Source organism: Eumetopias jubatus, unplaced genomic scaffold (genome assembly GCF_037043125.1).
Source record: "Eumetopias jubatus isolate StellerSeaLion01/CBP00866 unplaced genomic scaffold, mEumJub1_p1.0 scaffold_1, whole genome shotgun sequence".
Lineage (NCBI taxonomy): Eukaryota > Metazoa > Chordata > Mammalia > Carnivora > Otariidae > Eumetopias > Eumetopias jubatus.
Window position 1 is genome coordinate 23,160,319 of NW_028274807.1, and position 27,169 is coordinate 23,187,487.

The window sequence follows — 27,169 nt, forward strand, 5'->3', positions numbered from 1 at the left end:
TAAACAAATCAATAGCATCCATAACAGATGCCAAATTTCAAAGTACAGCATAAATTTTTATTTAATGCGCACTTTTATGATTTTCAATTGAATCCGACAAAATAATATTCCTAAAATTAATTATATTAATAGAATTGTTTTTTATATATCCTAAACAACATGACCAGACAGGCATTTAGAAGTTTGATAATAATTAAATATCTTTACAATAGCATTCAGATCAGCAGTGATGCTATATTTTTGCCATTGATGGTAGGGGTAGGAACTGATATGTATCTTAGCAATTAAGCACAATAAATCAAGTTTCTGCCTTTATGAATTTAGATACAAGGGACATGATCTGACATGCTGTCTCTAAAGTAACATAATAATTACAAGTATTACAATAGGATGGACTGTTTTCAGACATTAACTCTGCATTTTAAGTACACTGAAATTTGACTTTCTGTATCTTGTTTTAGTTCTTTTGTAATTACAGAAAAGAACACTTTAATCAAAATGTAATGCTTTTCATTTTGTTATAATAAACATAGTTGCAATAGCACAATTACTATTTTTTATTACAACAATAAATATTTTTAACCCATTAGATAATTAGAATGCAAATGAACTCTTCAATAGAAATTCTATCTATAGTAAAGTATTTGTGTAAATAGAAAAACTTCAAAATGGAGAATCACATGCTCCAGTTCTTGTCCAATTATTTTTACTAACTGAAAGAAATTATTTATTCTTTATCATGATTTTCTTTTCTATAGTGTAAACTGCATATGCTGGATGACCTGTAAGAATTGACAAATCTTAATGATATTTTGTGATACATTTTATGATACAATGACTCTGCTCATGAAATGTGCATTCTTACTTACAGTGTGGATTTGTCGAACAATATTACTATTGCATATTTATATGGTACTTTTAAGAGTAATTCCAGAACTATTCTGAAGAATAATAGCATTCAAAACCTGCAGAGATGTTCACTAGTTCTGATGCCAAGATATTCAGGGAATTTTTTAGGCATCGTTAAGACTATAGCATTTTTATGTGTATTGCCTCACTGGTTTTGAATTTGTTATTGATTTGGATTAAATAAATTTTGTAAAAGATTTTACTTATTTATTTGACAGAGAGAGAGAGAGAGAGAGAGAGCACAAGCAGGGGGAGTGGCAGGCAGAGGGAGAGGGAGAAGCAAGCTCCGGGAAGAGCAGGGAGCCTGATCAGCGGGATCATGACCTGAGCTAAAGGCAGTCTCTTAACAAACTGAGCCACCCAGGTGCCCCTGGACTAAATAATTTTAAAAGGGATTACAATTATATTTCATCCAAATTTCTTGCTATCTCATAAGACCCATATCTAGTATATTTTTCTACTCTAATTTAACTTCTTAAAAATACTTTTTTAATTTGACTGTATCTGAAATATCTAGTTTTAATAACTTTACAAAGACTTATATTCTATATATATTAAGTAGTCAATATTTTCTGGTAAGTTTCAGTTCTCATTCTTTGGCTTTAAGAAACATGAGAATGTGGAGGGAGGTAGCTCCAGAACTCAGACTTAAATGGAGATTTTGGTCCAACTTCATGTTATAATTTCCCTCATTGACCGCTCAGGCACCAAAGATCCCAATTCCCTTTCATCAACAATAGCATTGGCTGCTCAGGCACCAAAGATGCCACTAATTTGACAGCTTAATTCCCTTTCATCAGCAATAGCATCCAGCAATCCCACATGTCTTTTGTGTCTTGCAGTCTTCCTCCACACACTACCCCTTAAATATTTCTCAGAAGATGAAGAACATAGTATTAACTACGGAACACTCATGTGGTTCAAATTGACCACCACCAATAATCCCCCAGATTTATTCAGGATGAGGTAACAACCTCCCCACTCCCAATCACCACCACTGTCAGGAAAGCTACTCTTTCATAACTCATTGATTAATCAGATCTGGCCAAAATATATATCATCAAATAAATTCACATGTATATCCTTTATCTGGCAGAAGACTACTAAAATTAAGGCTCATGGTCCTTTCTTATTTACTTTTCCTTGTTTTCACTCTTAAGGCTGTGTGACATTTAGAAATTAGCATTAGGGAGGATTTGAAAAAGATGGTAAAATAGTAAGCACCAGGCATCTGTCTGCCCACTTGGGCAGCAATTGCAGAATCTGTCTAATCTAACTATCTTGGATCTCTGGAGTCTACTGAAGGTTTGAAGCTTCCAGGGAAAGACATGGAAGGTGAATTGCAAGTAAGGTCTCAAAGAGGAATTCGTACAGCCATGTTCATATTCATAGCAGCATTATTCACAGTATTTTACAAGTGAAAGCAACCGAATGTCCATCAATGCATTAAAGGATAAGCAAACTGTCATACAGGAACAAAATGGAATATTATTCAGCTTTAAAAATTTAATTCTGACATATATTACACATGGATGAACCTTGAGGATGCTATACTAAGTAAAATAAACCAGTCACAGAGAGACAAATAGTCTATGATTCCGCTTACTATGTATTTAGAGAAGTCAAAATTATACAGACAGAAAGTGGAATACATTTTGTTTAAAATTCTTGACCTTCCCTTCCCAACAGTACCTTACCCCTTTCCTCCTTAACCACTTAATTAATTACCTGCAATTTCATGCAAATATTAACACACTTGTTTTATGTTTCCTTCTTTTTACAAAATATACCCTTTTCTGTACTGTGCTTCTTTTCTCAAACTAATAATACATGTAAGGGATATATTCATGTTACTATGCAGAGAACTTTCTCACTCCTGTTCAAATTACACACTCTTCTACCATGTGGATAAACTACTGGGCATGTGTATGTCACCTGAGAATATCCAAATATTTATCTATTACAATTTTTATCTAGTGCAATCAATGCTCCAGTTAATTATCTAGAAGTAAAATTGATATGTCAAAGAGTAAATGCATATATAATTTTGATTGAAAAGGACTAAATCAAATTGCTTTCAGTAGTCATTACACAATTTTCAACTCCATCTGTGGATTTTTATAACCAGAAAAAAATATATAATGAACAAATAAGAAAGTAAAACAATAAAAGCTGAAGTAAATAATTTTCAGATAATTTCCTAAAGTTAATTCATAGCTGGATATCTATAAGCATTATAACCCTTACTAAAGAACATCCAAGTGAAAAATTGAAGTTGGAAGAATGGAAAGCACTACTTTGATTTTCTTCTTGTTTTCACAGTAAGAGGAGATAACTAAATAAAAGACTAAAGTTAATAATACAGGATAACTCAGGGCAAAATAAAAAAAAATTCTGAAAGTCTTAGACATGTTGACATGTCTTAGACAATTAAGCATGGCAATTTTTATGCTTTTTGGAGTACATTCTACGATTAATAATATTCTATAGTACTCAAAGTATGTTTCAAGAACCCCAGAAACCCATTCAGGAGGTCTGATGATGCCTTCCATTTACCAACCACATATCTGTGTGAATTTGAATTTCTCCTGCAAAATTCTCACAATTTTCACAATCCCAGTTACTGGACTGTGCTAATGGAGGAAGAGTTCAATAATCTCCTTGTCTAAAAGAGTCCTTTTCTCAGGTTTAAAAATATATCACAGAAGATTGAATGCAGCCACAGGTATGAGAATCTCCCTGTCTTCTGTTACAGTACACACTAGAGAAACTTGCAAAAATGTAAAAAGCAAAACAAAACAAAAGTTTGCTTTTTTTTGTTGATTGTTTCCTTTGTCATGCAAAAAAGCTTTTTATTTCATCATAGTCCCAATAGTTTATTTTTATTTTTGTTTTCCCTGCCTGAGGAGACATATTCATATATTTGTAAATGATATATCCAATAAGGGGTTAATATCCAAAATATATGAAGAACTTATACAACTCAACACTAAAAATCCTAATGATCTGGTTTAAAAATGGACAGAGAACCTGAATTGACATTTTTCTAAAGAAGACATACAGATGGCCAACAGACACATGAAAAGATGCTGAACATCACTACTCATCAGGGAAATCAAAACCATAATGCACATCAAAACCACAACAATATATCATTTCACACCAGTCGTAATGGCTAGTGTCAAAAAGACAAGAAATAACAAGTGTTGGTGAAGATATAGAAAAAAAGGAACCCTCAAGTACTGTTGGTCAGATTGTAAATTGGTGCATCCACTATGGAAAACAGTATGGAGTTAATGTAAAAAATTCAAAATAGAAATACTATATAATCCAGTAATTTCAATACTGAGTATTTACTCAAAGAAAATGAAAATGCCCATTCAAAAAGATATATGCATCCCTCTGTTTATTGCAGCATTATTTATAATAGCCAAGATATAGAAACAACCCAAGTGTCCATTGATAGATGAATGGATAAAGAAGAGTGATACACACACACACACACACACACACACACACACACACACACACACACACACAAGGGACTATTACTCAGCCATTAAAAAAGAATGAAATCTTTACATCTGTGACAACATGGATCGACCTTGAGGGTATTATGCTAAGTGAAATAGACTGAGAAGACACATGCTATATAATTTCACTCATATATAAAATATATTAAAAAAACAAAAACAAATAAACAAAGAAATAAACAAATAAGAAACTAGACTCTTAAATACAGAGAACAAAGTAGTCATTGCCAGAGGGGATGTGGGTGGGGAGCTGGATAAAACAGGTGAAGGGGATTAAGAGGTACAATCTTCTAGTTATAAAAAAATTAAGTCACAGATATAAAAAGTACAGCAGGGAAAATAGACACTAATATTGTAAGCATGTTGTATGGTAACAGATGGTGAACTACACTTATCATGGGAAGCACTGAATAATGTATAGAATTATCGAATCACTAAGGTGTACATCTGAAACAAATGTGCCATTGTCTGTCAACTATACTGCAATAATAATTTTTAATGTAAAAAGCCACTGTTTTACTATATTTTTCAAAATGTCATTTTCTTTAATATGATACTTGGATTAGCATACTTATTATTTTTGACAATTAACAAATTAACATTTTAAAATTTAAATGAATTAATAGAATATTTTTAAAACTTCTCATTTCAATGCCTAATATGATGTACATATGATATATAAAATAGGCAGAGCCCACATAAGCAAAACTTTGAGGAATCCCCGATAATTTTACAAATATGAAGAGTTCTAAGGCAAAAACTTTTGATATCACCTGAGGTACAAAATGAGATAGAACACAATTTGGTAATTCAAATTTGCCTTTATTTTTTTTTTTAAAGATTTTATTTATTTATTTGAGAGAGAGAGAATGAGAGATAGAGAGCACGAGAGGGAAGAGGGTCAGAGGGAGGAGCAGACTCCCTGCCGAGCAGGGAGCCCGATGTGGGACTCGATCCCGGGACTCCGGGATCATGACCTGAGCCGAAGGCAGTCGCTTAACCAACTGAGCCACCCAGGTGCCCTCAAATTTGCCTTTAAAGAGAAGTCTTATAATGCTGTCAAGAAAAGTAATTTAAAAGCAAAGCCATAGTATATATTTAAAATTAATCTTAATGTGTAAGGTTTCAGAACACATTCCTAGAGAGTTAGTAATAATCACTTTTTTTTTTTAGATTATTTATTTATTTGAGAGAGAGAGAGAATGAACAGGGGGTGGGTGAAGAGAGAGAGGGAGAAGCAGACTTGTCGCTGAGCAGGGAGCCCAACAGCAGGGATGTGGGGCTCAATCCCAGGACCCGGAGATCAAGACCTGAGCTAAAGGCAGATGCTTAACTGACTGAGCCTCCCAGGTACCCCCAGTAATGATCACTTTTAAGAAATTCTGGAAAAGTCAATCTGTTGGGAAATGTGATCAGTTGGAGGATTTCAGGACTGATCATGGTGGCATGCAAGAGACAATAGGGTTTATTTAGGTGGTGCTTGGACAGTTGCATAAGAGGGTGAATTCATCCTAGCAAGAGACCTACCAGAGACAGTATGTGTGGGAAGGGGCACCACTCAGAGGGGGAGGAGGGCAAGGAAACTCCTGGGAGAGGTGATTTGAGAAGGAGGCTTCTGTGTCTAGGTGATGTCACTCAGCAGCACAGCAGGAGAACTCCAGAGGGCAGCAGTGGTTTGGACTGGCCCAGAGTTTGTCTTGTCTACAGCTAGCAGAAGGTGGGTGCACTTCTCCAAGGTGTGCAAAGCAGGTGGATTCTAAATGGTTAAAATACGCATATTTGGCTATATTTAAAACAATATACAATGGAATATTACTCAGCCATCAGAAAGGATGAATACCCACCACTTGCATCAACATGGATGGGACTGGAGGAGATTATGCTACGTGAAATAAGTCAAGCAGAGAAAGTCAATTATCATATGGTTTCACGTATTTGTGGAACATAAGGAATAGCAGGAGGACACTAGGAGAAGGAAGTAAAAGTGGGGGGGAGGAATTGGAGGGGGAGATGAACCATGAGAGACTATGGACTCCAAGACACAAACTGAAGGTTCTAGAGGGGAGGGGGTGGGTGATGGGTTAGCCTGGTGATGGGTATTAAGGAGGGCACGTATTGCAGGGAGCACTGGGCATGCAAACAATGAATCATGGAACACTACATCAAAAACTTATGATGTACTGTATGGTGACTAACATAACATAAAATTAAATTAAGAAAATAAAACAATAGATGTATAAAAACTTGAATTTGGTGCTAATGAGGTTTTGAGTTAATGGTGCAAGGATTCCATCCTTCCATGCTAAGAAGAAGAAAACAACATGAGGACTAATATAGGAGGAGGGGGTTCTTCTTTGGCTCATTTATTTAACAGGAATGAAGGTAATGATGATGATAACAAAAATGTTGGGAGGAAAAGGTTATCCTGGTATTAAAAACTGTTCAGTTTACTATAATATCTGAATAGATATCAGAACAAACCATCAAATGATCATATAGCTAATAATTTGGGGAAGTTACTATTACATATTTTTTAAAAGAACAAATTTTATAAGACCAATATAATTTTCATCTGTGATAGACTGTCAGAAAGAAAGAAGAGTTGCAGCCTCTTTTCTTTTTTTCCCCTATAAAATCCTTTAATGTTGCCCCATTTACTAAAGTAGACACATATGGCCTTAAACACACTCCTGTCAAAAGTTAGTAAGTAGGCTGAGGTATCCTAAAGTCTGAGCTAAACGTTCAGAGCCACACTAGAATGACAAATTGAGTATCAATCAAGTGAGCTGCTGTAAATCATTTCAGTTAGTATTTTTATTGAAAAGATATTCATTCTGAGTTTAAAAAAAAAGAACAAAAAATCCTGATCATATACATGTCAACAAGTTTAAAAATAATATTATAGATTTCTAGGTCTCGGTTAATGAAAGTAACCCCAATGCATCCTGTCTGTGTCATTTAATTCTTCCCTAACACTAGGACAGCATGCATGGATAACCTCTTTGAGGATTCTGAAATGTAAACAGTAGCAGGCATAGCACTACTAGAAAAATATCAGAATGTGAAAAAGAAAATCTGTGAAAAAAAATTTTTTTCTTCAGAACCCCTTGGTTGGACTGAAGGCAGCTGGAAACCCTAAAAGTAATCAATCTGGCCCAATGGAGATCCAGAAAAGCTTTCTAGTTCGGTCTGAGGGAGCAGAAGAGATTCCCTGGCACAGCAGTGGGAGCCTGCAAGGGCCTGAGTCTCCGAAAGAAGACATTCTTCCTCATCAGTCAGAAGGACGGTAGTCCCAAGAGGGCAAGGAAAATCCCACTGTTTTCCTCCTTCTCTTTCCTCCAACTAGTTGGCCCTCAATAAGGGCACATCTGTGGCAGTGAGGGGTAGATAAAACCTCAGTTTTTATTTTTATTTTATTTCTATTTTTTAAAACCCCAGTTTTTAGTCCAAGGGACTGTAAACTGGAGACTTGCAGAACAGGAAAGCATGGGAGGCATCACAGAGTAGAAAGAGCTTAGGAAAGCAACTGCATCAAGTTATTCATGAAATCTTGGGCTCAGCTCTGAGCTGTGCATTTGTAGATCTGATCTTAAACAGTACCATGACTTTGAGAATTGAACTAAGAGCTAAACCACCACACAGTTACTGAAGTGGCCAATGGTACACATGTATACAGATCTAAAAACACTGCAAAGGTTTCGAAAATGTAACTAATTTTTAATCCACAGTCCACAGAAGTCTGGTCACAATATGTGGCCTGAATTTGGACAGACTGTTTGGAAAAATGAAAATATCAACTTCATAATCAAATTGCTAAAAGCTAAAGCCATACTATTACAAAAAATGTATCAGTTATAGGAAAACAATAATTCAAATAACTGTAGGTTTCTTATCAGAAACCGTGGAGGCCAAAAGGAGGTGAAACAGTATTTTTAAAGTGCCATGAAAAACGATATGTCAGAATAAAGTTCTATATGTCCAGCAAAAATATCCTTCAGAAATGAGGGTAAAATAAAGACGTTATCATTCTCAGGTTAAAGACAATTAATAAAACTTCTACCAGAAGATTATATTATATCCTAAAAGAATTGGAAAAGGAAACTCTTCAGACAAAAGAGAAATTTTATCAGAGGACACTTCAGGGATGAAGAAAGAGCAAGAGAAATCATAAATATCTTTGTAAAAATATGTTTAATGATTGAAATAGACCTTTAACATTGAGTGCAGGGGTTTCAATTAATGCAGGTATAATACAGAAGACAACTAAGACCAAGAAGAAAGGGGTGTAAGGACCTAGAGGGCACTACAGCTTCTGCGTTCAAGGAGACAGTAAAACCCTGGCTCCAAGATAAATAGGTACATTTTAATCACAGTAGCAATGGGAAAAATAAATATAGCCCAAAACATGATAGATAAAATAAAATAGAATGGTAAATAATGTTCACACAAATCCAAAGAAGGCAGGGAAGAGGAAATAGAAGAATGGAAAACAGAATACACTGAAAACAAACCAAATCCATGTGATGCTCAGGAAAAAGATTAAATACTTTATTTCCAGGCTCGGGAACAAGTAAGGAAGTCCCCACTACACACTCCTATTAACATCATTCTGAAGGCCAACACAGTACTAATCAACAAATAAAAATAAAGAGCAGACAATTGGAAAGGAAAAAATAATTTTCTTCCAAGTTGCAGATGCATTGTTGTCTTCACTGCACATCCAAAAATCTATAAAAACATTGCCAGAACTAATAAATGCACCTAACACAGTCACAAGATATGAGAAAAAAACATGCAAAAATAATCATTTTTCTGTATACATACTTGCAATGAACAATTAAACATATACTAATATATATTTACATTTACATTTATATTATATTTAATGAAATATTAGAAATGTAAAAGTATATACAATAGCTCCAAAATATAACACGTAGGTATTAATCAAACAAAATTCATGTATGGCATCTGAATGCTAAAAACTACAAACAGATCAAAGACATGAAAAAATACCTTAAAAATGAGGAGACATACCCTGTTCATATATTTGTAGACTCAACATTGAAAAATATGTCAGATATTTCAAAATTCCTATCAAGACTCTACACAATTCTAATTAAAATCCCAGCAGTATATCATTTTGTAGGCAGAATGATTCTAAAGTTTAAGTGGAGGGCAAAGAAACTAGAATTTACAAAATGTTTTCATAAAAGAAGAACAAAGTCAAAGAAATCATATTGTCTGATTTTAAGGCCTGGATAACGCTATGCAACTGGGGAAGCACAATAATGGTTCAGGGATAGGTACATAGATCAGTGGAACAGAAAAGAATCCAGAAATAGACTCCTACGATACAGCCAGTGTTCTAAAATTTTAGTTTACGAAGAACAAAGGCAATTCAATGGAGAAATAATAGTATTTTAGCAATGGTTTTTAAATAATTGGCTATCCATATGCAAATACATGAACCTGAGGACAGAATTTATCCCTCCTAAAAAACTGAGCCCCAAATGAATCAAAGACCTAAACTGAAAACATAAAAGTATAAAACTTTGGGGCACCTGGGTGGCTCAGTCGTTAAGCATCTGCCTTCGGCTCAGGCCATGATCCCAGGGTCCTGGGATCGAGCCCCACATCGGGCTCCCCACTCCGTGGGAAGCCTGCTTCTCCCTCTCCCACTCCCCCTGCTTGTGTTCCCTCTCTCGCTGTGCCTCTCTCTGTCAAATAAATAAATAAAATCTTATAAATAAATAAATAAATAAATAAACAAAAAAATAAATAAAAGTATAAAATTTTTATGAGAAAACTTGGGAGAAAAATCTTTGTGACTTTGGGCTAAGTGAAGAGTTCTTAGACATGACACCAACAGAATGGTCCATAAAAGAAAAAGATTAATACTTGGACTTCTTTAAAAGTAAAGTTAAAAGGCTTTGCTTTCTGAATTACACTGTTAAGAGAATGAAAAGATAAGCCACAGCATGAGGGAGAGTACTTGCAAATCAACACATCTCTGAGCAAGGAACTGTATCTGAAATATATAAAGACAATCTAAATTCAACAGTAAGAAAAAAAGTGCAAAAGAAGTGAACAGACATCACTAAAGAGGCTGTTTGGAGAGCAAAACTGCTCTTATAAAATTTGTAAGGAACCTTAACACTGTAATGAAAAATATAATCCAATTAGAACATGGGTACAGACACTGCAAAGAGACATTTCACAGAGGAGGGTATATGGATACAGGAATGAGAAACAAGCACATGAAAAGGTGTGCACTATCATTGGCCACAGCATAAAGCCATGGCAATACATTGCAGACATGCACATTAAAACCACAGAGATTTCACTACACACCTACTTTGATGTGTAGCATTATAAGCAAAAAATCAAAAACTGACAAGATCAAACACCAGTGAGAATGAGAAGCAACTTGACTTCTTATATATTACTAGAAAGAATTCAAAATTATACAGCCATCGTAGAAAATGATTTGGCAGTTTCTCATGAAATTAAAAACATGCACTTACCTTATAGCCCTGGAACTCAACTCCTAGGTATTTATTTACCCTAGATAGGTTAGATTTTGGATGATTCCATTTATGTGACATTCTTGAAAAGATAAAATTATAGTGAAGGAAAGGGAGTGGTGGTTATGTGGGGCTTAGAGGTTATAGGAAGATGTAACTTCAAAAGGAAAAAATAAAAGTGTCTGGGGATGATGGAAGAATTGTTTACTGATTATGGTGGTGGTGGTTACATAAATCTATGCCTACATTAAAATTCATCAAACTATACAGTGAAAATAAAAAAAGTAAATTTTACTGTATGTTAACATAAATCAAATATGCAAACTTTTAAAAAAATTGCATGGTGAGGTTTTAGAAAATTATAATTGTATTATAAATAGTATAATTGTATAATATAAATAATGGCGTTATTTAATTTTTAATTAAATGTATAACAATTATCCACCAGATCCATTAAGGAGACATACTAACACAGTCCACGACTCCTGGAGAAGTCAGTTGCCCATTGTTCAGAAGCAGGAAAATCTCATAAATTTCCCAGTCTAAGAGAGTCTTGCCTCATGTTCAAGATGTGCTTGTTTCTACTTTACTTTATCAAACTCCTCCCCTTTCTTTAACTCAATACTCTGATCTGCCAAATGAATTCTGAAAATCCCTTTACTTCTTGCTGCTTGTTTTTATCTATCATGAACTGCAGATTCCACAGATTCTATAGTCTTTCTGTTTATGAGACATAGACTTGTTGGCCTAGAATGTTGGCCATGTTTCAGCTCATGGCTTTGGCTCTTTCAGAGTAGCTTTGTGATACCCTGCTATCAACAATCCAGTGTCAAAACTGGAGTACAATTAAATTAATTAATTAACAAAAATACATTAATTTCAAAGCAAAATGTATGGACAACACAGGCAGAAAATGAAATTTAGACATAGATATATGGATACAAAATGAATTTACATTCAGTACAGAACGGGAGACTGTGATATTTTGAGATCAGGATTTAGTAACATCACATTAAACAAAACATACTGCTAGCATTACTCAAATCCTTGTCATTCTCTGTAGAATTTTGTTTACTATGTTGAAATATTATATACAAAACTGCCAGCTTCCAGCCAAGATGTAGAAAGAGGCACCCGATTTATTCTACCAAAAAAAGAACCAAGAAATCAAACATACTGTACAAAACAGCAGTTTTCAAGACATTGTGAATCAGTCAACAAAGGAGTCAACAGTGATCTCTGAAATATAAAAGGAAATGAGTGTGTCTTACTACTGCCCCAGCTAATTGTCTAGAGAGAGTTTATAAGCTGCAGTAGAGGGAGGAGGGGCCCAGCTGGAGTACAGAAGTCTCCTTGAATTGAGGCAGGGAAGGCATTCAGGGGAAGCAAAGTTCACAGGACAGAGTGCCAGACAGGAGACAGGTGGGCAATGAGGACTTCCTCAGGTCTACAGTAAGTTTCCCTGGGGTCTTCCAGATGAGTACTGCTGCATGTATATCCATGAGAAACTACTGAGTCCAGGGAAAGAACTTCCCAGAAGATTCAGGAGAAACAATCTGCAAAGCTCAGAGAAATAGTTTTTATTCCCATGAGCCAGAATTAAAAAAAAAAATGAGAAAAAAACAAAACAAAACAAAAGCACCTCATAAAATATGGCAAATAAGGAATTTAGAAAGATTTTACCCCAGAGTGAGGCAAAATTAGCTCTGGACTATTTTGATACCCCCTAACAAAACTTAGAAGCATGAACTGAAAGGATGAAACTGTATACAAGTAATTCACCTGGATTCCTGAAAAAGACTTAAAATAAATACAAAAATATTCGGCACAGTAAAGGAGTAAAATCCACAAATTCTGGCATCTAATTTAAAATTATTCACCATGAAAAGAAGCAGGAAATATGAGACATGATGAGGAAAGAAAAATACATTCAACCATAAGTGACCCAGAAATGGCACAGATGATAGAAATAGCAGGCAAGAACATTAAAGCAGTTACTATAACTGCATTCCATATGTTCAAGAATCTAGAGCAAAGACTGATCATGTTACAGACTTAGAAGATATTTTAAAAATCAAATTTATACATATTAAACTACAGTGTCTGAAGGCAAAATACACAAGACAGGATTAGTAGCAGATTAAACATTGCAAAAGAAAAGATAACTTGAAAGAAGTAACAGCAATATGTGAAGATCTGCTGGCTGAAAGATTTCCAAATCTGATAAAGATTATAACCCAAGTGTGTCAAAATAAAAGCTAAGGACAAGAATAATGAAGAAAACTACACCAAGGTATATCATATTCAAATTGCCTAAAACAAGTGATAAAGAGAAAAATATTGAAGAATCTAGGTGGACTAGGTGGGTGGGTTCTTTAGGTACAGAAGCACAAAATAAAGATTAGAGCGGATTTTTCATCTGAAATAACTCTGGCCAAAGATAATGGCTCAGAATTTTTAAGGTACTGAAAGAAAAAAACAAAAACAAAAACAAAAAAACCTTTCAATTTAGAATTCTAACTCAACAAAATTTTATTTCAAATATGAAGGCAAAATGAAGATTTTCTCAGATATACATTAACTGAAGTGAATCAGCACTAGTAGACCTGTCCTGTAAGAAATGTTAAAGGAAGTAATTCAGGCATTTGGGAAGTGATATCAGATGGAAATCTGGATATACAAAAAATAATGAAGAACTCTAGAAATGGTAACAATGTTTTTATATATAAAAGTTTTGCTTTCCTTATTAAAGTCACCTTAAGAACTCACTGACAATTTAAACAACTATATATATATATATAGAGAGAGAGAGAGAGAGAGAAGTGACAATAGAGAATAATAGAGAATAATGTCCCTCTCCTCTGTAAAGATGTTAATGCCATCAATGCCATCAATGATACAAATCCAGCCATTTATAAATATGTTAAGTTAAATGGCAAAGGAAATTTGCCATTTATAAGATTAAGATTAAGATTAAGATTATAGCATATATATCTATGTTTATTATATATAATATATATATATTATATATAAAAGATTATAGTATATATATATAAGTATATAATTAAGATTATAGACATTAAAATGGGAAAACTATCCTAAAGTATCCTAGATAATCCAGGTGAGACTAACTGCATGAGTCCTTAAACCAGAGAACTCGCTCTAGTTGGAATACAAAACAGAAGAGAGAAGGAGATGTAGCAGAAGGTAAAGTCAGAAATACTCCAAGTATGAGAAGGATTGACTACACCATTGCTGGCACTGGAGGAGGACAGAAAGAAAGAAAGAAAAGAAAGAAAGAAAGAAAAGAAGGAAAGAAAAGAAAGAAGGAAAGAAAGAAGAAAGAAACAAAGAAACAAAGAAACAAAGAAACAAAGAAACTGCAGAATAATATCTCCTAAGTACAAAGATGCAAAAATTCTTAACAAAATTTTAGGAAATTAAATTCAATATTATATAAAAGAATAGCACATTATGGCCACATGGAGATGTAAGGTTAGTTAACATTCTAGAATTGGACAATGTATTTCACCAAATTAATTGATTTAAAAAAAAGCAAACTATGTTATTATCTCATTAGTTATTATCTCATTAGATTCAGAAAAGAAGTATTTGGAAAAACCCAGAAATCATTATTGATAAAATTTCTTACCAATTTAGGAAAAGGTCACTTTTCAATCTGATAAAGAGCATCTCTGAAAAGCCAACAGCTAACCATATATTTGACACTGAAAGAGTGAATATGTCCCCTGAAAGATTAGGGTCAAGGCAATTGAAATCTCCATAAGAAGAAAATAATCCAGTAAAGAAAGTAGATTAAAGATTTTATTTTTTTTTAAAGATTTTATTTATTTATTCATGAGAGACAGAGAGAGAGAGAGAGAGAGAGAGAGGCAGAGGGAGAAGCAGGCTCCCAAGGAGCAGGGAGCCTGATGCGGGACTCGATCCCAGGACCCTGGGATCATGACCTGAGCCGAAGGCAGACGCTTAACCAAATGAGCCACCCAGGCGCCCAGATTAAAGATTTTAAAAGAAAACTGACACAAGGTAAACAAACATATGAAAAGATGCTCAACTTCCTTAGTCCTTAGAGGAAGGCAAACTAAATCTTCAAATGTGAAACTACTAAACACTTATTAAACGTCTAATCCTAAAAGGTCTGACCATAGGAAATTTTGCTAAGGATGTGGAGCAACTGAAAGGCCAATACACTGCTTCTGGGAATATAGAATAGCCCAACCACTTTGGAAAACGATGTGGTGGATTTTTTAAAAGAAGGTTAAACACATACATAGCACATGATCCAGTCATACCTCTCACAGATATTAGCCCGAGATAAATAAAAGCATATATCCATGCAAAGACTCATATATACAAATATTTATAGCAGTTTTATTTGTAAGCCAAAAACTTGAAACATCCCAAATAGTCATTTGTGTGAAAAGGTAAGCAAATTGTGAAATATTCTGAATGTTACTAAGCAATACCAAGGAATGAAGTATTATTTACATGCAACAACACGGATGAATCTCCAAATAATTTTGCTGAGTGAATGAAGTCACTCAGAAGAGTATATATTGCGTGATTACTTTTATTTTTTATTTTTATTTTACTTTATTTTTATTTTGAGAGAGAGAGGGGAGTTGGGGGAAGGGGAGAGAGCAAGGGAGAGAGAATCTTAAGCAGTCTCCCTGCTCAGCAGGACCCTGAGATCATGACCTGAGCCAAAGTCAAGAGTCAGTTACGTGGGGCGCTTGGGTGACTCAGTCATTAAGCATCTGCCTTTGGCTCAGGTCATGATCCCAGAGTCTCAGGATCGAGTCCCATGTCCAGCTCTCTGCTCTGCGGGGAGCCTGTTTCTCCCTCTGCCACTCCCCCTGCTTGTGTGCACTTGCTCTCTCTCTGTCAAATAAATAAAATCTTAAAAAAAAAAAGTCAGATACTTAATCAACTGAGCCACCCAGGCACCCCTGCAAGATTACTTTTACATAAATTCCAGGAACTTTTGTGGGTAATGGGTATATTCACTTAAATTTATTATCTTTATTGTGGTGATTGGTTCATATTATATATTTGGCATTCATATATCTATATGGCATTTTAAATACATTTTATAATGTATTATATATAACTCAATAAGACTTAAAATGCATGCAAGATAACTGAAATTGGATTAGTAGATTGGTAGTATAACAGGGAAATGTGATCAAGGTGATAGTAAAATAATTTGGATTATTTTGGATTATTCTCTAAGGAGAAAAAAATGTAAGTGGTGATAATTATCAAATAAAATATCTTCTGTGAGTGGGGTAATGATATTTTTGTATAAAATAATTAAATACTGAAGACATTATTCCAAAAGTTGACTGCTTTCTATATCCAAAACTCTTACTGCTATATAATATTACCTTTGTTCTTGAAGCATTAATGGTCTAGTTTGAGATAATTTCACACATAAATAGATAATTTCAAATCACTGTGAAAGGTATACTGAGAGAGAGATTGTAGAGATGGAGTTGGTTAATAGCTCTGCTGAAAAAGTTCTAAAATACCTTTGGGGATACTTGGATGTCTGTTATTTGACTTTGGACAAAGAATTTATGATGAACCAGAAACTCCCCTAGGGATCCCCAAACATTTTCTGCACTAATAGTTTGTACCTGGACTAACCAATTTGTAAAACCTGCTTTAATTACTTAAGGACCCCCACTGAGAGCTTCTTGAAGATTCCTCACTCAGATAGTGGTGGTTCAAAGTAAAGAGCATCTTTGTGTGCAAATAGGGCCCTGGAGGATCTCACACAGGAGACTGTATCCTGGAGGCCTGTCTGATGTTTTCCTGCATTCTTTTCCTCTTGGTGCACCATACACTTTCCTTTAAAATATGACCTTTACATGAGCATACTATAGGGAATTTGGTGAGGCCTTTCAAATATCTGAACTTGGGAAAATTTTACAGAGATAAAATTTTCTAGTGCTATGAAATCTCAAGGGGTGGAAGTCAGGTAATAAAGGCAGATAAAATTGGGAAAAACTTTCTAGAAATGATACTTGAACTAAGTATTATAGGGGGAATAGAAATCAGGCTAGTTGTGTGTGTGTGTGTGTGTGTGTGTGTGTAAGAGACAGAAGACTAATTTGACATAGAGATGGCACACTCTCAGTTATCCTAGTAAAACTAAGTGTACCTCCATAAAGGGGCACACCATACTGTACTTAAAAATGTGTTCAGTACAGGGAACTAATTTTACTTATAACTGGGTGTTTATTTAATTTATATCTAACTTAAATGGAATTCTTTGTTTCTTAACCTTTGCCACTGTTAAAAAGATATATGCTCAAGGAAAACTCAAAATGGATGAAAGACCTCAATGTGAAACAGGAATCCATCAAAATCCTAGAGGAGAACATAGGCAGTAACCTCTTTGACATCGGCCACAACAATTTCTTTCAAAATACATCTCCAAACGCTAGTGAAACAAAAGCAAAATAAACTTTTGGGACTTCATCAAGATAAAAATCTTCTTTTTTTTTTCTTTAAATATTTTATTTATTTATTTGACAGAGAGAGACATAGCGAGAGCAGGAACACAAGCAGGGGGAGTGGGAGTAGGAGAAGCAGGCTTCCCGCAGAGCAGGGAGCCCGATGTGGGACTTGATGCCAGGACCCTGGGATCATGACCTGAGCCGAAGGCAGACGCTTAATGACTGAGCCACCCAGGTGCCCAAGATAAAAAGCTTCTGCACAGCAAAGAAAACAGTCAACAAAACAAAGATGCAACCCACAGAATGGGAGAAGATATTTGCAAATGACACTACAGATAAAGGGCTGGTATCCAAGATCTATAAAGAACTTCTCAAACAACACCCAAAAAACAAATAATCCAGTCAAAAAATGGGTAGAAGATATGAACAGACACCTCTCCAAAGAAGACATACAAATGGCTAACAGACACATGAAAAAATGTTCATCATCATTAGCCATCAGGGAAATTCAAGTCAAAACCACATTGAGATACTACCTTACAGCAGTTAGAATGGCAAAAACTGAAAAGGCAAGAAACAATGAATGTTGGAGAGGTTGTGGAGAAAGGAGAACCCTCTTGCACTATTGGCGGGAAGGCAAGGCGGTTACAGCCACTTTGGAAAACAGTGTGGAGATGCCCCAAAAAATTAAAAATAGAGCTACCCCATGACACAGCAATTGCACTACCGGGTATTTACCCCAAAGACACAGACGTAGTGAAAAGAAGGGCCATATGCACCCCAATGTTCATAGCAGAAATGTCCACAATAGCCAAACTGTGGAAAGAGCCGAGATGCCCTCCAACAGATGAATGAATAAAGAAGATGTGATCCATATATACAATGGGATATTATTCAGCCATCAGAAAGGATGAATACCCAACTTTTACATCAACATGAATGGGACTGGAGATTATGCTAAGTGAAATAAGTCAAGCAGAGAAAGTCAATTATCATATGGTTTCACTTATTTGTGGAACATAAGGAATAGAATGGAGGACATTAGAAGAAGGAAGGGAAAAATGAAAGGGGGAAATTGGAGGGAGAGATGAACTATGAGAGACTATGGACTCTGAGAAACAAACTGAGGGTTTCAGAGGGGAGGGAGGTGGGGGGATGGGTTAGCCCAGTGACGCGTATTAAGGAAGGCATATACTGCATGGAGAACTGGGTGTTATACTAAAACAATGGATCATGGATTACTACATCAAAAACTAATGATGTATTGTATGGTGACTAATATAACATAAAAAGATAAAAAAAAAAAAAAAACAAGACACATGCTCTGGCCACCTACACTTTTATTGAAAGCCATTGGACATGATACAAAAAAAAGTGAAAGTAAGAGATACTGGTCACAAGTAACTTGCAATATGAATAAAACAGTGACACTGCTTCCTAAGTCATCCTTTAGTGCAGCCCAGTTTGAAGAACAGAACACATTAATGTCGTGAATGTAATCTAGACACTAATTGTCCTCAATGTCATTCATCTGCACAATGCCAGATAGTACGTTGAGGGTGTCTTTTACTTTACTGATTGATTCCATGAAATGTAAAATATTTTCATCATTGCAGTATCTTGTGTCCTCTATAGATTTCTTGAAATTTTCATTCTTGCTTTGACAAATGATAGTGTTCACTTCCGCGTTTATTAAGCACGTGTTAGAGAAAAATTACAAAGACTAATCTCTACCTAACCAGGAGACTGCCATCCAGGGGATGGTTGAGTTCTGAGCCGGGATCTGATTCAAACAATGGGATAATTCTGCCTTCTCTTATAATCAAAAATGGAAAGGAATAAGTTGTAAAATAAATGTATGCTTTTCCACTGCCTTGCAAATATAATATTATGCCCTTTAAGTGTACACAGGAAATTCTGGGCAAAAAAGAAATACAAATTGAAGAAAAGGAAGAAACCATATTAATTATTCACACCAATTATTTATGTTGAGAGGAAAGGCAAAGAAAAATGTCCTTAGATCCATCAGTCTGTCTGTCTATCTATCTATCTATCTATCTATCTATCTATCTATCTATCTATCTATCTATCATAATCTATCTATTATCTATCTATCTATCTATCTATCTATCTATCTATCTATCTATCATCTATTAATCATCTATCTATCTATCAAATGGAGTAGGCAGTTAGCTAGATATGAGCAGGGAACAGGTGCTTTGGAACTGATAAAAAAGGGTGGGAGCCAAGTTGCAAATAGCAGGGAAAGACCCCGGTGAATCAGCAAACGTTCTTCCCTATAACCCCAGTCCTATAGTAACCTATAGCTTCATTATGATATATTTACATTGCAGTTTTGACCCCTCCTCCCTGCAGGGGAAGGCTGCCATGACAGTTCTGACAAAGACCATGGAGAGCCAAAAACTCCCCCTCCCCACACGTAGGAGGAGTCCCTTAGAAGATTGAAAGCAGCCTCAGTCAGAGACTACCTTAGCTATGACTCATTACATATGCAAACATAAAAAGAAAAGACAACCTTGACACCCTCCCCCACCCCCATCAGTCACCTGCCCATTTGTCAATCTTGAGAGTGTACTTTCACTTTGACCCTTGCTTGGTCGAACCCAAAAACTGAGGCTGGGGAACAGGACTCTCCACTAACATATCTATCACATTTTCTATATTATAGAAATTTCTAAAATAACATTGGATGAGAATAAAAAAAGAAGAAAAAATTTCTTCCTTATATTCTTTGAAACTTAATGGGATCATTAGGGGTAAAAATATTTAATAATACCAGAAAATATTCTGGTTTTGACAAAAGCTTACTTACTGACTCTTTGGTGAATTATATATTATATATTATTGCTATAAATTAGGAATTTACAGTAATTAAACTGACTTAAACTATTGCTATGAATGGCTGATTCAATTGTATTATTGATATACAAGAGGCTAGTTCCTGGTCTTTTATATTTTTATATATCCTTAATGTTATATAACATTGCATAAAATTTAAAGAGGAAAATTCTGACTTTTCATTTTCTTAAAAAAGAAAAGTACTTTTTCCAATTTTCTTAATTTTAAGAAATGGCTAGAAAATGGGCAGGAATACAAAATCACTGCCTGAGGGCTGCTGCATTAACAAAGTGCACTCTCCATTCTGACATGCACTTGCACAAATATCTCTGGCCATTGTCATTTACTGTTGATTTTAATGTTCAAAGGAAGACTAAAGACACAATTGCTTTAAAATTATACTACTAGGTGTTTTTCATCCATTCTCAATCTTTCCTGCCTCCATTATCCCAAGGTTGAATTGGCAATTAGTGGATCGCTCTCCACAAATTTACAAAAGATTCAGAAAATAATGAATCATAACACTTTAAAAGAGCATTTTATAAAAATAACTCTTTATTGACTATACTTTAAATTTAAAAGTTATTTCCAGATCTGTCATTTATATGGACATTTTCTCAGTAGTTTTAGTGAGCATTCTACTTAAATAAGGGCTAGGAACCTGATGGGGGAGAATGAGCATGGGTTAAAAAGAGAAATGATTTTGAATTCTCTTTTAAAGAAATATATACAAGATTTGGATATCACACAATAACATGTACATGTGGGTGGGTGTATAATATAATTATCTAGTAAAAAGAGCCCAGGACTTTATAGAGAAGATGGCCAGCCAATTTATCAAATATATAATAATATAATAGGGTATAGTAATTAAAGGAAGGCAGCCACTGGAAGATTTGTGAAAAAATTTTAGGTATGTTAGAAAGGTTACTTGAAAATCCAATAAAGAGAAGATGTAAACACATAAGACTGTGGAGAAATATTTGAGAAATATCCAGAGTACATCAGTGTTTGCTAGATGAGGGAAGCCAGGTGACTGGAAATAGAATATGGAAGTCATGTGGCAAGATTTATCTCAAATTATCAACCAGACCTATCTTTGAATTAATTTATCCATATCCTAACTCAGTTTGGACACACTTCCTCCAGGCTCAACATAAAAGATATTCTATTTATGTGCAAGGTGTATCTTCCTTGTAAGTGTCCTAGAACCCCAACCACTTCCTCTGATCTTTAATTCAACCTTGTAATGTTTCCCATTTAACATGATTCCAATAAGTTGAGGTAACAAATGCTATGCCTTTGCTACCTTCATTTTTCAAGACATTGTGGTATGAATTTTTTCCAGGCTATTCAAATGATATCATTGACCCTAATGTCTCTTGTAATCTCATAATGGTCAAATCCAACAGATATATTTCAGTTCACACTTTGTTGGTCAGTTTTGTTTGCATTTATTATACTGGAAAGCTAGAACCTACAGTAAAAGTCTTCAAATTACCCTTGATTGCTCTTGCCTCTGTGACACATATGTAAGTAACACAAAGGCTTTGCTTCAAATAATACCCGATTTTCTATCTTCCCCTTCATTTCTTTGTCTTTTAGCACAGGTCCTAATTACCTCTCACTTGAACTAACTCACTTCCTCTCTCTGCCTCCATCCTTCTGTCAACTTCCTTGCTTTCTAGTTTCCCTGCTCTTCAAAGTGAGCTCATCTTAGCCTCATAGAAGAGAGTCCATGGTCCTCCATGATCTGGCTCCCCACCTTCCAGCTGTATCTTCCTCTAACCCTACCATTACTCCCTCCCCAAAATATCACATTCCAGTAACAGTTAAGCTATTGGATGCTTTTTCACCTTATACCTCTTTTTGATTTTGCAGATGCTGCTTTATTTGTCTCTCTGTCTCTCTCTTTTCTACAAGGTAACGCCTTTTCATCAATAGATTTATCCCAAATACCAAGCAAGTCTCCCCTTCAACTACAATAGGTACCCCTTCTTATAAAATAGTCTGTTAATATCTATAAAAATTGCCCTTAGTATATGCTTTTGTATCCAGCTTCCCCATAAACAATAAAGGATTTTAGTAAAGTTGATTATTTTATGTTATTAAGATAAAACTCTAAGTGCCTTGAGGGAAATGATGCTACACTAAGCCTTTCTGAGCATTACATAGTGTTAAACATATAGCTAGCACTTCATATGCACCTGTTTAATGCAATATAAATTAATATTGAAACTGCAGTCAAAAGTCTTCAGTTGAAATTCCAATATTTTGAGATAAGGTGATAAAAAAGTCATAAGAAATGATCACCATCAGGGAAAGTAGGATTTATAAGATGTCTGTACCATACTCAGGGAAGTAATTTCAGAAGTACACCTAGGTCAGACAGTATTTAATTTGCTTATTTTAAGTAGGAAAAAGCCACTGGCATTGCATTTCTGTGTGAAAAAGCACTGTCTGCTTTTCTGTGATAACAAATGACTCTAAAATTTCAGGGCTTAAAAAATGTTCTTTACTTCTTATTTATGTTATGTGTCTGCACCTGCAGATCAGCTGGGACCCTGCTGCACCTGTCTTCATCATGGTGTCCAAGGTGAAGGAGAAGTCTCTTCTTGTGTCATGCTAGTTTCATGTCAGAAGGAAAGAACATGATAAAAAACATGTGATTCTTCTATGATTTCAATCATAGTGTATACTGTGTTTGTTTATAAGCCATTGGCCAGAAGAAGTCTTGTTATCAGTTGGGTGGGGATGCACAACTCTTCCCCTGGAAGCACCATAATCCACATGTCAATGAGCAGTGACATATAACCTCTTCAAAGGAGGAGAGATAAGTATTTGTGAAAAACTATACAAAGGCATTGAGAAATATAGTAAGAAAGTAATAGACGGAGATAAGAAAAAAAATATCCCTAACATTTAGTATTATTGGTACCACAGAGGAACCTAGCAAAAATATCCTTTGACTAATTATTGAAACAAAAGGGTATGAACTGGAAGAAAGGAAATGTGAGGGAAAAGATTTCAAAGAGCAAAAATTAAAAGAAAGAGCAGAACTTCTTCCAGAGCCAAGATTTTACAAGGAAGTAGTGAAATGTCCATAAATAGTTGCCTGGAGCCTTTGGTCAGGATTCCAGTGTCCTTGAGGGGGAAGGAGACAAGTAAAGGAGGTCCAGGATAAAATCCAAATCAGTCAGGATGAAAATCAGTCGCAATTAAGAGAGAGGGCTTACAACATAAGTTGAGGAAAAGGTCACAGAGCAAGTCAAATTTGTCACTGAGGTAAGATAAGATAATGTGGATAAAGCTATTGCTTTTATTATTATTTTTTGCACCCTTGAACTTTTCATTGAAATGTCTTTGAGAGGTTTTATAGGAGAGAACTAGTAGGGCGATACTTTTAAGGAGAGTTCAAAATTTAAAAGGAGCTGGTCTCCAGTAAGCCGCACAAAAGTCAATAACACTGGAGCAGAATGATTTTTCTGCCTGAAGTAAAGGCAGAATGTGAGAGCAAAGCACAGATGAACCGGTGGCATTAGTCAATGCATTCCCTTGACAGGATCCAACTGCATCAGAAGGGGAATAAATCAATGGTTGATTTTTGTGAACACTGTTATTTTGAAGAAAAGTGGTACCAGGAATTCTAAGGTATGAGAGTTTTGTGACCATAAAGGGAAAATGTGACTAATTAGAAGAAGTGGAGATAAAGCAGTGTTCTAGCAAAGGTCAGATTAGGATCTGTAGTTGATTCTGTTAGAGGAAATTGGGATGTGGAAGGAGAATGATTTGCCTTTGGGAGGCTCAGTGTGATGCAGACAGAACAGAAAACCACCTACGTGATTGATTTGAGTGGCACAAAAGAACACAATCCCATGTTATCTACTTGTGAATCCTGACATAATAGGAATAGACATACAGAACTAAATATTCCAGTTTGAGTGCACACCATGATGGACTTGAATATTCAAACTTTGTTAAATTAAGACACTCATACCCAAAAAATGCTTCCTTCAAAATAAATATAATCATGTATAAACATTCACAGATAAACTAGTATGGAAACAGATTAGAACACTTATTAAATATATTAAGGTAGAAGTTATAATAGCAAAATAGTTAATGAAGGGTGAACATGCTATGTCTGCTCGATAACAGTTCCTTTTTTTCTTTTTTTTTTAAGATTTTACTTATTTATTTATCAGAGAAAGAGAGAAAGCACAAGCAGGGAGAGCGGCAGGCAGATGGAGAAGCAGGCTCTCTGCTGAGCAAAGAGCCTGATGCAGGGCTTGATCCCAGGACTCCAGTGGGACCATGACCTGAGCCAAAGGCAAACGCTTACCAACTGAGCTACCCAGGTAAGCCAACACTTCCTTTTTAATATCAGACTTGAGTTACTGTTTTAGTGCAAAAGTATGTGCATAATTTGACACGCATAAAACATATAATAAAAATATTTATATACTGCCTCCTAAACTTTACATTAAAAACTAATATTATAATCCCCATTTTTATAAAAGAACACTCAGCACAATGATTTTTCTGTGACAAAATACACTTTTATAGGCCAACATAAATTATTTTGGAAATAAAGCACAGTAGAGAGTTGTCAATAGTTAAACTAAATAGTGTAAGTTATCTTTGTTTACTGTATATAATAGACAGAAATAGTTTAGAGATGCTTATTGGTAATAGAAATAGATGGAGATACATATATAGATACATGCTTCCATTTTAAACCTATTGTTCATGCACTGAAATCTTCCCCATGTGTTGAAGGTCAAAACCTCTGACTGTGTACTCGTAATAAATACTAGACTCTGCACTTCTAAAAAAGAAAAACTTCGCTTCTGAAGGCCTGACCCTTTGGCCTCCTCCATAAGCATGTGCAATTTCTACCAGCCTGCCTGGTTTCCAAGTCATACCGTCTGGTCTATTCCATTATATTATCCACAAATCTCAATTAATTACAGACTTAGAGAAGGAGAGAAAAAGATAGCAGTGTTCTCACACTGTCTTTCTCTTTCAGCATGAACTTTGTGGTCAAACTACCTTTGCTACAGGTAGTAAAAGACCAACAAACTTTTATATTTATTTATATTTTCCTATTTTATTTAAATTCAATTAATTAACATATAGTACATCATTAGTTTCAGATGTAGAGTTCAGTTATTCCTCAATTGCATACAGCACCAAGTGCTCATTACATCATGTGCCTTCCTTAATGCCCATCACCCAGTTACACCAACCTCCCACTCTCCCCCACAGCAACCCTCAGTTTGTATCCTATGATTAGGAGTCTCTTATGGTTTGTCTCCCTCTCTGATTTCGTCTTGTTTTATTTTTCCTTCCCTTCTCCTATGATCCTCTGTTTTGTTTCTTAAATTCCACATATGAGTGAATCCATATGATAATTGTCTTTCTCTGATTGACTTATTTCACTCAGCATAACACCCTCCAGTTCCACCCATGTTGTTGCAAATAGTAAGATTTCTGGCTAAAATTAACAAGTCAGGAAACAACAAGTGTTGGCAAGGATGCAGAGAAAGGGGAACCTTCTTACACTGTTGGTGGGAATGCAAGCTGATGCAACCCCTCTGGAAAACAGTATGGAGGTTCCTCAAACAGTTGAAATTAGAGCTACCGTTCGATCCAGCAATTGCACTACTGGGTATTTACCCCAAAGATACAAATGTAGGGACCCGAAGGGGTACGTGTACCCCAATGTTTATAGCAGCAATGTCCACCATAGCCAAACTGTGGAAAGAGCCAAGATGCCCATCGACAGATGAATGGATAAAGAAGATGTGGTATATATACACAATGGAATATTATGCAGCCATCAAAAGGAATGAGATCTTGCCATTTGCAACGACGTGGGTGGAACTGGAGGGTGTTATGCTGAGCGAAATAAGTCAATCAGAGAAAGACATGTATCATATGACCTCACTGATATGAGGAATTCTTAATCTCAGGAACAAACTGAGGGTTGCTGGAGTGGTTGGGGGTGGGAGGGATGGGGTGGCTGGGTGATAGACATTGGGGAAGATATGTGCTATCGTGAGCGCTGTGAATTGTGTAAGACTGTTGAATCACAGATCTGTACTTCTGAAACAAATAACGCAACATATTTTAAGAAAAAAGAAAAAGAAGAAGATTGCAGGAGAGGAAGAATGAAGGGGAGTAAGTCAGAGGGGGAGACGAACCAGGAGAGATGATGGACTCTGAAAAACAAACTGAGGTTTCTAGAGGGGAGGAGGGTAGGGGGATGGGTTAGCCTGGTGATGGGTATTAAAGAGGGCACATTCTGCATGGAGCACTGGGTGTTATGAACAATGAATCATGGAACACTACACCAAAACAAATTATGTAATATATGGTGATTAACATAACAATTAAAAAATTAAAAAAAAAAGGCTTCCAATGACAAGAAAAGCAGTCTTGACTTTGTCTCGAAGGTAATGGGAATCATTGACAAATTTACTGTTGAGAGGTTGGATGGAGAAGAAGTTGAAATTATGAGCCTGAGAGTAGAGGAAACAACTTGTAGCAATTCAAGAAAAAGAAAAAGAAAAAACAATTTAAAAGGGCTGCACTCCTACGGAGAGCATCATGGTAGAATATATTTGAGAGTTGTTAAAAACATGTGGTGCACATGTCATTTACAGATTAGATTACCAAAATAGAGACAACCAGGACAACATTAAAATATCGTCTGGGCTCACAGAATGTCATGTTATCACAGGCAAGAAATAAAGCAGGAGAAGCCAAGTTTGGAAGAAATGTCATTGTGATGCCATAAACTTAGTTATTAATCTCCTTGTGGAATCAATTATTAATTTTAAATTTGAGAAAA

The 27,169-nt window shown here is 35.4% G+C and overlaps 1 protein-coding gene across 1 annotated transcript in view; it reads right to left on the bottom strand.

The window, feature by feature from the left end:
• The window catches only part of NCAM2 (neural cell adhesion molecule 2), a 515,660-nt gene that overhangs the window by 177,675 nt on the left and 310,816 nt on the right, over nt 1-27,169 (bottom strand). The window lies entirely within an intron of this gene.